Consider the following 13,428-nt stretch of genomic DNA (forward strand, 5'->3'; position numbering starts at 1 on the left):
CGTGGCCCATTGGTTGATTTTCTTGAAGGACATTGGGCTAGTCCAATGAAATCTCTCAGCTCTCGTTGGCCCGCCCCTCCCCTCCCTCTTGATCATTTGTCTGTGCCGGGGATCACCACCGCCCCCCCCACCCCCCCAGCAGCCACAGGTGCTGCTGCGCCGGGAGACGAGCGAGGAGGACCCGACGATGATGAGCGAGTGGAGGCAAGTAACATTAGCCTGGGGCTGGCTTGGCTACACTTTTGAGACATGTCCAAAACAAAGTAAAAAACGTTTTTACATTGAATGTGATAACTAACTGCATACTGGTGAATGCAGCTGCCGCTAATGCTAACGTAGCTCCTCAGGGATTGAAGCAGTTATTTTTCTAACATGTGACAACATATTAGCCCAGAGTTGAAGGAGTCATCCATCATATCTGAGACCTTCATCTTGACTTTGTGAGTTTATGCAACTTGTTTTGTCTCAGATCTAAAAAAAAAAAAAAAAGAAAGAAAAAAAGGTTTGATTATGATTACCGGTATATCCTTGTTGAAGCATTAGAGATGATGATTTTAAATTCAAACATCTGCATATCTTTTAAGTTCAATTAACAGGAATGTAGTAGGCCTTAGGCCTCTTTTGAGACTTTTAAGTCATCCTTCATGACAGATAAATGTGTTCACTAGGTGTCACCACGTCACAAAAAGGCTACTTGGCTACATATACTTGTCAGTACACAAATACTGAGTACAAGTTCTGTTTGCTGTTTCTTGCAGGTCACAAATTTGGTGAGAGTGGAGCTGGCTGGCTGCGGACGAGGAAGTAGGGCAATACATACTTGTGCACATACACATATGAGAATGCATATCTATTCAGACCTGTAATTCTTAGACTTTTTTCCCCCCAATTCTCTATGGTTTCATAATGACTGGGTCACCTTTTAATAAGTTCCAGCTCTAATGCTGCTTCTGTCTGTAATATGTTTCTATTTAGATTATTTGTCAGGATATTTTGTTATTATTGTCCCTGTTTGTCCTTATCCCCCCCCCTCAATTGGTAGAGGTAGCGCCCACCTCTAGTCATGACATAATTTCTGTTGTGATTTGACACTATAATGAATAAAGATGTATTGATTGATCAATTTGAGTCCTTGAGTTCATAGCTACACGCTTTATTTGTTAACTGCTATCAAAGAATATGACTCTCCTTTGTAGTATGCGTTAGAGAAGACGCCGCAAGAATTGTGGACTTCTACACTGTGTGATAATGTAGTGGGCTGGTCTGGACAGAAAATGCCCGGGCTGAATTTTTGTCCCAGTCCAGCCCTGATTCCACTGCTTTTGTGAAGCCCAGACTTTCGTATACCCATTTCAAGCACCACAACAGTTTGTTCTCATGATTGTGAAGAGACTATTTTTTTCATGTCTTCACCCAGGATTTACTCAATGCAATTTTACTGATTGTTGTGCAAGTTGTGTATCTCAGGGTCAGAGGGGACATAGAGATACACTGCTATGTTATCGTTATGATCATTATGATCATTGTTGGGGGGGCGCCTGAGAGTAATCTCACCTAGGGCACCAAAATGGCTAAAGCCGGCCCTGCCCACACTTAAGGTAAGACCGCATCCGAGCGGTATTTGGCCAAGTATAAATCCCACAATGCACCATGGTGAAGTCCGCCGTCACCAGGAGCCATAAGCCACGTTTAGGAAATGCGATTTAAAGCAGAAGTAAGCGGAATGTTTGTGTTAATATAAGTCTTAAATAGTTATACTTGTATCTTAAAGGTACTTTATTAGTCACATATACAGCTAGTACAGTGAAATTCTTTCTCTGCATTTAACCCATCCCTGAGGAGCAGTGGGCAGCCGCGGTGCAGCGCCCGGGGACCAACTCCAGATTATGAGCCAGTGCCTTTGGTCAGGGGCACTGACTGGAGGATTAACCTAGCCGACATGTTTTTAGTGGTGGGGGAAACCGGAGCACCCGGAGGAAACCCACGCAGACACGGGGAGAACATGCAAACTCCACACAGAAAGGCCCTGGGCGGTCCGGGATTCGAACCCAGGACCTTCTTGCTGTGAGGCAACAGTGCTAACCACTGTGCCACCGTGCCGCCATCTTCCGACAGCAATCACTTACATAGAGTGTTTGGTCTGGAACACGGGTCTGTCAGTCACTCTGCTCTGCTGTAAGCCGAGGAGAAAACTTCTTGTATACTTCCTTGTATCCTACAACCTTTATCCAATGAGGAGAGAGAACGGCATGAAGGGCTGTGTGTGCAGCCAAGGGATGTACGTGAATGTGGTGACGTAGGGACGAGGACCGATAGATCCATGATGAGGGCGGGGGCTGCTAACTCCATCGGCTGACATAACGACCGGATCGCTTACTTCTGCTTTAATTAATTTCAATAAAATGTAATTAACTTTCTATCTCATAATAATGACTTTTTAAGGTCATATTTTATATTCATCATGCTCTGTTCATGTTTTTATTTTTATTTTTTTTCATTTTTCTTGTTTTATTTACTTACAGAGTTGGGCTTATACATTTATGATCCAAATCTTGCGCATAGAGACACTTTTGGAGAAGATGAGACTGTGATCCAGCAGCGCTGTTTATTAAAACTGTTGGTGTGCTGTGCTGTGCTGTGTGTGTGCCGTAGTTGTGCTAGTGTGCACAATGGCACAGGCTGCACTTGTCACTTGTCAAGTATGTCCCGATTGCTTTTAAATCTCCCCCCATGCGCTTGGCCACTTAATCCATGCTTGCACACTACAATACAATACACGTTCCGCCGGCAAAACGTCACCAAAGTGTGTGCGTAACCAAGCACACTGAGCCAAGTGTGGAGAAATGGAACAGGCCCTCTGTGTCATGAATCGTTTTGGACATTGAGGCCAGAAACAGGATGTGGGTCCGCCACTGATAATAGTCCCCCCAGGACATTTCCATTGCCATTACAGAGTTTGTATGTGTTTTCTCAGTATGCATGTGTTTTGGCATTTGCAGCGCACGTGTTGTGAAATCGATGAAAGTGTTTTCTGAGTTTGCAGGTGTTGTGGCCCTTCTCGGCCACCTTAGGAGGAGGAGGAGGAGGATGATGACGATGATGAGCTGGCTCTCAGATGAGTCTCCTAACAGAACAGTTGGATCAGCCACTGCAGCTGAAGCTGAGCAGATGTGATGTAGATCTGAGGACGGAGAAGTTTTCTCTCTTTGCTTGGTTCAGGGTCAAAGGCTTCCTGTCCACAGAAGAGGTCTGCAAGCCCGGCAGGGCCAATCTATTGGCCATGACACATGTGGGCTGGTTTTTTCCTCTCTGAACTCAACAGTAAACACATTCTATTGGAAAGGGAAAAAAACCCGGATCAAACTAACCAACCTTCAAAAACTGAAACAGTATGGAGGACCGCCCCAATTTTCTACCATTACTCTCTCTCTCATCAATTGCAGTGTGTTCATCATTGGAACAACAGCTTCTGCCTGGCTAGACATCGAACAAACCATCTGCAAAGACTTGACCACCCAAGACATAATCTTCATAGATAAATCAATCAGAACCCATGACTGCATCAAATATAACACAATAAACACTACCCTCTCTGCCTGTTGGAAAACAAACAAACAAACAAAAATCCTGAACCTTCAGCTTACCCCGTGTAACTCCACCCCCATCCGGCACAACCCAATGTTCAAAATTCAACCCAATCAAAAAACAATCAACTTTGCATCTTGGAGACAGAGAGGAATAACCAGCCTTGGGGACCTTTTCAGGGATGGCTCTCTCATGACCTTAAACCTTCCACAAAACTGTCAATTCCAATATCTACAACTAAAAGAAACCGTAAAAAGTTATCGATATCCACAACTTTCATAACCCGACTCAAGATCTTCACACCCAACTATCTGTGTAACTGTCTTGTAATGTATGTTTAAATGTGCCTAATTAAAACAAAAGAACTGAGACAGTTCCGAGACACAAAATACAAAACAAATTCTATCTTCTTTTATTCTCTATTCAGATTGGGGGGCTGCAGTTTGTCAGAGATCAGCTGTTCTTCTCTGGTATCAGCTCTGAAGTCCAACCCCTCCCACCTGAGACACCTGGACCTGAGCTACAACGACCTGCAGGATTCAGTCCTGAAGGATCTGAGTGGTTTTCTGGAGAGTCCAGACTGTAGACTGGAGACTCTGAGGTCAGACTCTGTTTTACTTCTGTGCTCAGATGAATGTGATGTGAAAGTTGTGCTGACACTGAGCCAGGGACGTGGGAACTATTTTCAGTTGTAGGTGCAGGTGTGTGTGTGCTGGTTTCAGCTCTGTGAAGAAGTTAGAGCAGGCTCAATCTGTGAAGTCAGTCAGAAGGTTTTTGTCTCTGAGCTTCAGCCTCAACAGAGTTCAGCCTCACATGTGTGTTGCCATGACAACAGAGTTCAGCATCTCATGTTTGTTGTCTTGAAAACTTGAGCGTCGTCAGTAAACCTCTGATCAGTGTGGCTGCTCAACATGAGTTTGTATGGATGGAGCCACGGGTGGAGCTGACAGGTGAGGAGGCGGAGTCACTGTATTTGTGTTGAAGCAGCAGCAGCTCCTCATGAATATTAATGAGCTTTGGTTTTCTAAACTTGTTCTTTCTGAAGGTTCTTCAGCTCTGAACAGATGATGAGACACTGAATGCTGTCAACAAGGAGCTTTGTCCTCAACTCACTGCTTTTATTCTTTATTCAGATTGGGGGGCTGCAGTTTGTCAGAGATCAGCTGTTCTTCTCTGGGCTCAGCTCTGAAGTCCAACCCCTCCCACCTGAGAGAACTGGACCTGAGCTACAACAACCTGCAGGATTTAGGAGTGAAAGATCTGAGTGGTTTTCTGGAGAGTCCAGACTGTAGACTGGAGACTCTGAGGTCAGACTGTGTTTTATTTCTGTGTTCAGATGAATGTGATGACACTAAGCTATCAGCATGTATCACCAATCACTTTAGGAAACCCATGAAATGCTGATGAAATGCTATTGGAGTTTACTAAACATAAGTGTTTGAGAAATCAGAGCCTAATAACTGCCATGAACGTGACTTTATAACTGTCAGTACTGATGACATGGTTCGGCTGGTTCGGCCCGATCCTCGCTGATCCTCCACTGTGGAGATCAGCTGCACCTGGACAGGTGTTCTTCTTGGCCTGAGGTTGTTGTTTTTTTGTTCCTGAAAAGGTTTTTTTTTTCTCTCTCTCTCTCTCGTCGTGAAATGACTTCTGGTGTTGGACTTTGTTTTTGAACATGAACTTTGATTAATACACTAATGCTTTTGTGCTTTTGTTGATTGTGTGGGTTATCTGGGTTTTCTGGTTATTATAAGAGGGGTTACACAGGAAAGTGTATTGTCTTTGTGTGGTTTCAGTGTGCTTGTTTGAACATTGTGTGGGGTACACAGGAAAGTGTATTGTATTTGTGTGGTTTCAATGTGCTTGTTTGAAAATTGTGTGGGGTATTTAAAAAAAGGGGGTAAAATCAAATGACATAAAACCTCTGATCAGTGTGGCTGCTCAACATGAGTTTGTATGGATGGAGCTGACAGGTGAAGAGGCGGAGTCAGCAGCAGCTTCTCATGAATATTAATGAGCTGTTTTCTCTCTATGTGACTGTTTAACCTGCTTCCTGTTGCTTCAGCTGTTGGACTTTCATTTTCTAAACTTGTTCTTTCTGAAGCTTCTTCAGCTCTGAACAGATGATGAGAAACTGAACGCTGTCAACAAGGAGCTTTGTCCTAAACTCACTGCTTTTATTCTTTATTCAGATTGGAGAGCTGCAGTTTGTCAGGGATCAGCTGTTCTTCTCTGGGCTCAGCTCTGAAGTCCAACCCCTCCCACCTGAGACACCTGGACCTGACCTCCAACAACCTGCAGGATTCAGACATGAAGGTTCTTCTGAGTGGTTTTCTGGAGAGTCCAGACTGTAGACTGGAGACTCTGACGTGAGTTCACTGAATTCCAATTCCTCGCTTAACCCTCAATTTTAACCCTTAATCTCAAAAATGTGTGCTCCCGCTAGTGCAAGTGCTGTCCCAATTCTCAGAAAAATTAAGTTGAGGGGCAAGTTTAAGGGCTGTATCGCCCTCAATATTGAGATTTTCCGACACCACCCTTGGGAGCAAGGGCTACCCAAAATGCATTGCGTATTTTCAACATAAAACATAAAGAGAAAGATAAAACAGATATAATAAGATATATGTTGTTCCAGATCATTGCTTGCCTGCATCATATACTAGTAAAAAGTGTTTAAATGTTTTGAGTTTCCGTAAAATCATCACGATCACTGTACCTTTCTGTTCTTGGACATTTTTTAAACACTGAACATTTATTACAGAACAGAATACATTTAACTGTAATATCTGTAACAAAAAGTGTCAGGCCGTCCTCACACAGCAAGTGTCTGAGTGCTGACAGCGACAAAAAACTAAATAAAACTGGATAACCATGGTTCAGATGTGCGTGGACAGAACCCTCTCACACAGACGTCATACAGCTGCTGAATAGGCACATGGCCCCAGAGTGAAATCAGTAGCTCACTTTACTCCATTCACTTAGGCCACAGTTTCCTTGTGTCCCTGCTCTCGATGAACTTCTCTGTTTCTCTCTCTACATTTAAAGTGCAGCGTTACAGGGAAGGCCAGTGTGAACCTGACGTTGAGCTCTTGTACTTTACGTTTCACTGGCCTGAAAACTTTCCACTTCTGGTCCAACTCCAGCGACATGCCTGGAAACATCTATGGAAACATCAATAGACAGACAGTATTTTTGTCCCATTCAGATTTTCTCTTTCCTTTATCTGTGCTGGTCCCAGGTTGACTGCCTCGGGAAGAGTGTGTTAGTCCTGGATCAGGACTGGACCTTTAACCTTTGATCAAGTTCAGTCCTGAATCAGAGAGTTGTAGTCAATGTTTAATCCAACACGTATTGATCAGATATTGATTGTATATTGACAGACTGAGCTGAGGTCAGCAGCAGCTGATGAATCTGTGCTGACATGTGGATGATGTGTAGAAGGCCACATGATGATGATCCACCAGAACACAAAGTAAAAGTCCCTCTACTGACCATCAATTATCAGTAATTCAATCTTCTTCTTTTATTCTTTATTCAGATTGAAGAGCTGCAGTTTGTCAGAGATCAGCTGTTCTTCTTTGGTCTCAGCTCTGAAGTCCAACCCCTCCCACCTGAGACACCTGGACCTGAATTACAACAAGAACCTGCAGGATTCAGCAGTGAAGTATCTGAGTGGTTTTCTGCAGAGTCCAGACTGTAGACTGGAGACTCTGATGTGAGTTCACTGACAGTTACTGTACACAACAGTGATTGATCTTCACTCAGAACTTGAATCATTGACTTTGATGTCATGAATGAAGGCCGTTTGAAATAGTTGTTGTCTCATGTTTCCACTTGTTCTTCTCTCACACTGACAATGACTCTTCATTCACTCCGTAGTCATCAATAATCAATAATCTGATCCGTTCAAGTGTGTGTGTGTGTGTGTGTGTGTGTGTGTTGATAATCCACAAGAACAGCTTATTACCATCACTATAAACTGTTTTTAACATTTTTTGTTAACACACAACACACAACTGCTAAAACAGTTCATTTAATGCTCTAACTCACACAGTCAGTACGTTTACATGCACAGTTAAACCGAGCTCTGCTCATAGCTCGATTTGAGCGTCTCATCAGACTTCTGTCCTTGTCCCAGTTTACATGCAGCAGGGAAAATCAAATAACTGATTGTGTCCTCCTCAACACGAGGTGAAGATACGAGTTGTTTCAGCAGGTTAATCCGGACTCCTGTCCAGCTGACTTTTCTGTCACTGAGTAAATGGAAATAAATAGCCAAGAGTTTTCAACTTCAGTTCCTGACCGAACACGCCAGTCTTTTCCGGGTTTTGGGCTGAAAATAGGCTGTAGCCTAAATAAATGACTCGGGTCGCGTCGGTCCACGGGCTTCTTTTTTTTTTAAATAGAACACATCTTCTCGCTGGTTGCACTGTGTGAAATGCACTCCATCGGTGCTGACGCCCCTTTTTAAAATGTTCTTTTCCATTTTCTGGCCGGATTCTGTGCTACACGTTATGCCGCCTTCACCGTTGTGGAGCATGCGCACATGCATTGTCCAGTTTCAGTCAGGTGTATGCACGTAGAAGAAAATTGATTTTCAATCGCATTGTCTGGGCACTTTAGTCGGATAAGGAAAACTCTGATAACCTATTTGTCAGACTAACACGTTTACCGTAAATTCCGGACTATAGAGCGCACCTGAATATAAGCCGCACCAGCTAAATTTTAAAAGAAAATAGATTTTGTACATATATAGGCCGCACCTGAATATAAGCTGCAGGTTTTTCATGTTGTAACATGAGATATTTACACAGAAAGACGGAAGATGTGTGGAACTTTGCAAGTCCGCTCGCTTTTCCGCTGTTTTGGTTACACTCCTAGCCATGTGCATTTGTTGACAACGAAGCCGGGGGAAAAATCAATAGATAGAGCTGTGGATAACGTTATATAACATATACGATGTTACGGTGTGTGTTTGTGTAGTTTTAACCGTCATGAACGAAAGATTACGGAGCGCGTTTGAGCTGGGACACCAGGGCAGCAGCCAGGTACTGTAGTGATGTTGCAAGGTTGGTTTTCAGCTGTGAGACTGGTGAAGTCAGAGATCCTCCGTTCTCACTCATAACAAATCACAAGTCATGTAGCGAGTTAACCATCACAATTACTCCGGAGCTTTTTATGTAGCAGAGCCACGGGAGAAATCCTGCTTATGCTTTTTTTTCTAACTGTGCCTGAAATTTGGCAATAAGGCACCAGCACGGCATCAACACAGCACCAACAGACAGTAACATGCTTGGTTAGAAAATAAAACACTGCACCAAAACTCAAAACTAGTGTCTTCTTCGGCGCATAATCTTTCCCCACATGTCTGTCTCACTTGCGCTTCCTGCTAGAACGCCCCCCGGAGGCCGTTAGCCAGTAAAAATCTATAAATTAGCTGCATTGTTGTATAGGCCGCAGGGTTCAAAGTGTGAGAAAAAAGTAGCGGCTTATAGTCCGGAAATTACGGTATATGCATTTCAGTTGTCCAGTTATAGTCGGATTAAGGCAAGAATTTGTTTTTTTCAAGTGTCATGTAAACGTACAAACTGTAAACTACACATTAACACAAATGTATAAAACACAAGAACACACTAACTAACAATTCATCAAATCACTACAACACTGACACATGTAGTCTTTTGTTCTCTATTCAGACTGGAGAGCTGCGGTTTGTCAGAGATCAGCTGTTCTTCTCTGGTCTCAGCTCTGAAGTCCAACCCCTCCCACCTGAGACACCTGAACCTGAGCTGCAACCACCTGCAGGATTCAGGAGTGAAGTATCTGAGTGGTTTTCTGGAGAGTCCAGACTGTAGACTGGAGACTCTGAGGTCAGTTCACTGATTGTTACTGTTGTAGATTGTAAGCCAGGAACTCACCGGCCCAACTGTTGGGTGTCGGAGACAGTCAGACGTCATCGGGTACGCATCTGTTTGGTGTGTTCAGCTCCGTCGGGAACGCGTGGACATGCACAGTTGGGGAGCATCGGCCATCAGAGAATTCGACCCGTCGGGTACTCTGATTGGCTGTGTGCTAGCTATGGCTATTCTGATTGGGAAGGGGAGGGGCAGAAGTGACGATAGTAAACAAACGGTGCAATCTCTCCTTACTTTTTGCCTCCTGCGATGTCTTCAGGAAAGAACGAGCCCAAGAGCAGACAACGCGACCATCAGCTCAGCCAGCGATCATTTTGCTGCCAAGCTTTGTTTTCCAAAACATACAAAACATCTTCTAAAAACGAATAACAAGCTAATGTTGTGTGCGCTTTGTTTTTAATCTCAATGGTTTCTTCTATGGTTTCTCCATTACATCATTTCCTGTTTTCATGTTTCAGATTACTGGCACAAGACTAATGCCACCTGCTGTTAACGAGACTTATTGTATCTCGCGCAAGCGCAGAACGTACAGGCTGCTCTGTAGTCAGCAGTAGTCGAGGCGCTGTGTACTTCACTCCAGCAATCCACTGTGTTTTGCTTGGCCATAGAGCTATTGGAGCTGGGGGTAGTTAATTTGCAGTGTTGCTCCCCAAGTTATCAATTATCCTTGTTTGTTTGCGCACTGGGACATGCGGACCTGTAATGAATTAATGGTTCTTTTTTGCTGTAATTGTGTGTGCGTAATGCGCACAGTTGCGTATGTGGGACCGAGGGTTTAAATGGGGAAGTGACGTGGGGAGTGGGAGGAGAGTGAGAGACACAGTCAGCGTTTGGACGGCTGGCGTGGCGGCAATTCCAAAGCGGCATAGTGGATTATTTTTCCTGGTGGATTACCCTGTGGATTATAAAGGCCCGTTTGGACACCTCCTTCGCTCCTGCACCCACACACATACACGCCGGCACGGACATTGACTGTGCGCTCGCGCACCCACACACATACACACTCATTCCCACAGCTGGGACTCGGACTTAATGGACAGCGGGAGGGGGGAGGGCTTTCGGGTTCTGTTGGTTTGTGTGTATTGTTTGTTATATGCCACCTGTGACGGGCGAGTTTTGAGTTCTGTGAAATACAGAGACTAAAGCTGTGTTCGAAATCATTCACTCATTCACTCATTCACTCCCTATCCACTACATCATGCTATGATATAGTGCACTACATCATGTACACGATGTAGGGAACGACGGGAGGAGAATTTGGACACTACACGGTAATTTTCTGAAAGTGGTTGCGTCAGCAGATGCTCCAGGTGTTGACTAGGGCTGCAACAACGAATCGATAAAATCGATAAAAATTATTATTATTATTAAATTTGTTGGCAACGAATTTGATTATCGATTCGTTGGGTAGCGATTAACTTGGCCCAGAGCCAGGGAAAAAAATGTAATATTTCTTATCTTTACCCGTGTCCAAAACAGTCAGCAGCAGCAGCAGCAGTCATCCAGCTCCAATAATCCACTAATATTATTTCCGTGATCGCGTTCCTGGCGGCCAGCCTGTTACATTCATTTGCATCATGTAAAAAAAAGAGGTATTTTTAGTGGCGGCAACAGCCGTGTTTCTGATCAACCGGACCTGTGTTGTCCGGTTCCACCGCGTTGTTTACTCCCGGTCCAACGTTACTCCCACACGGACACGGTCCGCGCGGCTCGGACGCGGTGTGTCACGGACATGGTCACGGACTGTCTGGACCGTGGTCTGGACTCGGTACCGGCAGCAGAGAGGCTTCACTGTCTCCTCTGTCAGCCTCTCCTGTCAGGACGCTAAAGCTAAAGCTAACATTGGCAACCTCCTCATTCTCTTTCTCGGACTCACTGGTTACTTTCTTTGTTAGATATCCTGTACATGGAGCTGTCAGTAGCCAGAATGCACAACGCAAAGCAAGCCACTATTACCTCCTGGACTTCGTCAATAGAAAAAATTAAGAACCTTTTGTGCCCTCAAATTGATGTTTAGAGCCTCGTATGTTGTGTGTTTCCTCTGTTTTGTTTTTTTTTCTTTTTTTTTTTGTCCAAGTATAATCTGATGTTCTGTGCCTGTCCTTGAACTGATGTGTCCTTGCTGCCTGGGGTGGGGTGGGGTGGGGTGGGGCGGGAAGGGGGGGATTTTTTCTCTTGTCTGGTGTTTGTTTTTGTATTTATTTATTTTTATTTATGTACATATATAATTTCCCTTTTTTTTTGCTTTGTTGTTATTGAGCCCTTTCTGCTCTTGTCCTGTTTTTATGTTTTCCGATGGAAACCAATAAAAAGTTTAAAAAAAAAATAAAAAAAAGCTAAAGCTAACATTAGCTAAAACTTTTTTCTTTTTTTTCACACAATGCAAATGAATGAAGCACGCTGGCCGCGAGGAATGCGATGCAAACGGGAATAATATGGATTATTAAACTGTTTGATGACTGCTGCTGCTGACTGATTTGGACACCTGGAGTAAAGGTAAGAAATATTCCTTTGAGGTTTGATCAGCTGTTCCTCTGCTCAGAGCTCGGTGTGTGTGGAGGACTCAGATTAGAGATTTGATCATCATTCACCCGTTTTATTTTATAGTGATGGGCGCTTACAGTTAATACCGATGTTTTCATCAGATCGCTGCTGTGTGTGTGTGTGTGTGTGTGCGTGTGCGTGTGTGTGTGTGTGTGTGTGTGTGTGTGTGTGTGTGTGTGTGTGTGTGTGTGTGTGTGTGTGTAACGTTGTGTGTGAGCGGAGGGTCCAGCCTGTCCCCCCGCGGTGACTGGTGTTTATCACGGTGTGATTACGTGGCCCGGTCGGGGAAGCGGGCTGTGAGCCAAACTGAAAACTGTCGGAGTAAGGTTGTTGTCGTTGATCTGGTGAATGATCAACTTTCAGGGTTGATCAGAATTTTCCTCTGGATGTAAACATGCTGCAGACTTCCACTTGTAAGCAAATCAGGCAGTGCCCTAATGAATTTTGTCTATTTAAAAAAAAAAAAAAGTATTACTAGTTTAACAGCTCTGGGCCGTTCAACTAACTTAAAAAAAACGTATTTGTGCAATTTTTTGCACTAATATTGTCCATTTGGAATAACATTCTGTTTTTGAATAAACTTAGGGAGAAATAAATAAATTATACCAGTGACATGCTGGATCAAACTGAGAAACATCTCCTCCTCTCATTCTTCTCTTCCGTACAATGTAAATCAAATTTGTGCCTTTTTTTTTATCCGATTAATCGATTAATCGAAGAAATAATCGACAGATTAATCGATTATCAAAATAATCGTTAGTTGCAGCCCTAGCTGTGACGGAAGCGAGGAGGTACTCGCTGCAGAACCACAACTCCAGCATCAGCCCCGCCCACCAGCATCAGTCCCGCCCACCAGCATCAGCCCCGCCCACTCGCCAGCATCAGCCCCGCCCACCAGTTCCAGTTTCACCTCTCTGGAGCGACTGAGCGGAGAAGCACACACAGCCCATCTATCTACAGCACCAACTGCATTAAGATATAGGCTATTTTGTGAAAGATGGTGACACAGGCTGTTAGTAAATCAATTTTCATATCACATTGATTACTGTTTTAACATCTGAACTGTATGCACCGGTATATTTATAATATATATGTATGTAGCGTACCTGTTAAATAGATAGAAGTTCAGGGTATCACTTGTGTAATGTTGGTAGCGTAGTTGGTAGGAATGTTAACGTGATAACTGGGAGATCGGTATTCGATCCTCAAGTGAATCTTTTTTTTTTTTTTTTTTAATTGCATTTTCCATTTTGTATCTATAATATATATATACTAGTGCTGTCAAAGTTAACGTGTTGATTTTGGAGATTATTTTAAACATTTGACGCATTCAAAAAAATAATGCAATTCACGCCGTTTTGTTTACTTCCGGTGGTGGCTG

At 43.7% G+C, this 13,428-nt stretch overlaps 1 pseudogene across 1 annotated transcript in view; it reads left to right on the forward strand.

Annotated features, from left to right (window-relative positions):
- LOC146963110 (NACHT, LRR and PYD domains-containing protein 12-like) overlaps window positions 1–13,428 on the forward strand; it is a 59,597-nt pseudogene that overhangs the window by 12,643 nt on the left and 33,526 nt on the right. Inside the window, exons 5-9 of the transcript XR_015035149.1 lie at window positions 4,013–4,186; window positions 4,719–4,892; window positions 5,781–5,957; window positions 7,127–7,303; window positions 9,285–9,458. The product of XR_015035149.1 is annotated as an NACHT, LRR and PYD domains-containing protein 12-like (transcript). The remainder of the gene's footprint in view (window positions 1–4,012; window positions 4,187–4,718; window positions 4,893–5,780; window positions 5,958–7,126; window positions 7,304–9,284; window positions 9,459–13,428) is intronic.

This window comes from Trachurus japonicus, chromosome 23 (assembly GCF_045865225.1).
Source record: "Trachurus japonicus isolate A0001 chromosome 23, Traja_1.0".
Taxonomy (NCBI): Eukaryota; Metazoa; Chordata; class Actinopteri; order Carangiformes; family Carangidae; genus Trachurus; species Trachurus japonicus.